The sequence below is a fragment of the Odontomachus brunneus genome, unplaced genomic scaffold (genome assembly GCF_010583005.1).
Source record: "Odontomachus brunneus isolate Ranch 3 - 2012 unplaced genomic scaffold, Obru_v1 Obru_scaffold_015, whole genome shotgun sequence".
In the NCBI taxonomy this organism is placed as follows: Eukaryota; Metazoa; Arthropoda; class Insecta; order Hymenoptera; family Formicidae; genus Odontomachus; species Odontomachus brunneus.
The window spans coordinates 2,493,905-2,496,815 of record NW_022639465.1 but is presented as its reverse complement, the minus strand read 5'-3'; positions in this window follow the sequence as shown (position 1 = coordinate 2,496,815).

The window sequence follows — 2,911 nt, the reverse complement described above, 5'->3', positions numbered from 1 at the left end:
GAGAGAGAGAGAGAGAGAGAGAGAGAGAGAGAGAGAGAGAGAGAGCTACGTGACGGTGACCGGAAGTAAGGGACGACCGTGTAAACTTCATTGTCACACTTATCACCGAAAGAAAGAAACGGATAGTGTCTTACACATAACACACGTACACACACGTAACACGCACATACACAAGTATACTTGCACGACACGAAGTACGACCCCGATTGTATTACAAATATTATATAAGTGCGCCATAGTTCTCTCCCACGTCCGAGACACACCTAAAGGATATAATGTTATTGTTATATGCGTACGTTGTAATATATGTGGACGAAGCATGTGCTCACAACCCTGTAACAAAATAAATTCCTCCTTTCTCCCCCCCCCCCTCGCCCTTCTCGCCCCTTCCCGAACTTACGCACTTGTTACACGCACACACATAAATACAATACATACATACATACATACAATGTGCGCGGGTTCCAACGACGATGGTGGGAATCCCGCGTCATATATATCCCGGTGTACGTCACACCGCGAAGACATAGATAACAAGAATCACACTTCAACGTTAACATACAACCTAGGACTGTGTCGGTAGCTATCGTTTTCTTATTATCACCGATGGACCTCGGCGAACGGGCGCCGTCGTCGTCGGTCGGAAGTGCCGGCGCACCTGCGACGAGCTCTCGCGAATTGGCGGACGTGTTAGTGAGCTTTTACACTGAACTATAGGAATGGATGTGTCGGATGGCGACACGTGATCTCTCGCTGATGAAGCAAGTCCCGCTGTGCCTTTCGATTTGCTCCGAGGTGCACCGGCTCTCCCTCGGCCGAGGCCGCGCGGGTCTTCTCGCCTCGTGATCGTCGATCCACTGTCTCGATCCTTATAAAAATGTTAATCCCCATAAAACCGCAACAATCGTCCTGAATAAGTAACGACGAGCGGATATTAAACGTTGTCCATAATTGTAAGGATTGTGTCCTTCCGGCGAAAGCGGCCGAACAATCGACTCGAGCGGCGAGCACGCGTTGAGAACGTAAAAAGAAGAAAAAAAAAGAAGAAAAAAAAAGAAGATATTGCATGCTTGTGATTCGAGTGCATTTCAAGATGTGTAACATAATAAATTTGTATCGTGGCATAGTCCGATAAAATTACGAATCTTCCCGCGTGAACTCATTAGATCGTCAATTACACCAGTGTATACCTTAACGGTTTCGAATAATAATCATTCTTTCGTCGAGAGTAAGGCAAGAGAGGGAAATGCGCGCGGACGGGGTCCAAATTCTGAAAATCGAACGAATGAACGAACGCACGGAGACATCAGGCTTGAGACAACAAACGGAAAAAGAAATGGTATTCTAAAATTACCATATAAGATCTTTAAGTACTACCACTGTAATTAAGGATATAAAGATGAAATTAAACGCAGAAACGGGCAAACCGTCAACCGACATTGTACGTCAGTCACTCTCTGATTGTGTTACTCTTTCCCACAGATACGATGACTAATCAACTCTGCACGACGATCGAATTAGATCCACGTTAGGTCTCTGTTTCGAACGGATTTCTGTTGTTTCGTTAAACAAGTAACGCACGTCTACGCGTTACTCGTTTAAGGAAAATATATCCTAAGCGCGTTACAGGTAAGTGATACAGTATAGAAAGATTGTCAGACGTATGTATGTGTGTGTGCATGCATACATATCTGTGTATGCGTGCGTATGGATTTACAGGGGTTCAACGTGCGTGTATCGCACATACGAAGATAATTTAGACATCACGAATTTATTTGTCACGTCTGTGAAATATTGTAAATCGAATTTTATTTGCAGTTGTCTAAATACACTGGGATGCATTACAAATAAGCGCTAAACGTCTATAATTTATTATAATCTACGTAATACGAGTACAGGGAATTTTCCGTTTGGACGATACTACGATATTTTAGAGGTTTACATTGCGTAATGTAAGGATTCACTTTTTTCGTTTATATCGACGTAACTCTCCACTCACTCAGGTAGTGCGAGAAGGGTATAGCGTTATAAAAATGGTAAAAATGGTAAAAATGGTAGTCCACGGACTGATATTGCAATCATATTTGTCTAATCTAGATTAGTGTACCATGAATATCCGCAGGGAAGAAATTAGACATGGGAGAGACGCGAAGTAAATAAACGATTGGGTAAGCATACCATCGTTGCGTTAACAGATGATAACTGTCAACGTCAAGTCAAATTCGTCAAAGTACACTTTAATGTTTTTACAAGTGCTTCCGTATTAAGAAGTCACTTTGTAGTAAATTCGGTTGGATAAACTTAGTGCGCACTGGTATACACTGAAGCAGTTATACATGGACGACCAAGTCCACATACAACAAAAATAAGTTCGCGAACTCTTTAGGAGAAGTTCAGCGGAAAATGTTGCACAAATAAAATGTTGTTCTTTTCAGAACGCAGGTGATTTTACATATATATCTAAAATGGGCAAAGTAATCGGCGCGAGTTGTGATATCGGACGGGATACACCTTAAAAGTGTTCATTCTAACGTGTATTCCGGTCAAAGCACTTGCGCCCTTACATTTCGTAGGCTTTAAGTAAATTAGCGTTTTGTAATAGGCATTAACTCGCACCAGCGTGCACTATTATTATCATTTCGCACGATAGTGACAGTTACCTTACATTGCTGATGTAAGAAATCCGCGCGAATAGTCGATTACACCGTGAAATATGCCTAAATAGTTCTCATTGCAGACAGCGCGAATGTATAATTCAGGGCAATTGTCTCGAGAGTTATCATGACGTACATTCTTGTTCTTGTCTCATGTTAGACGTAAAAAAAAAAAAAAAAAAAAAAAAAAAAAAAAAAAAAAAAAAAAAAAAAAAAAAAAAAAAAAAAAAAAAAAAAAAAAAAAAAAAAAAAAAAAA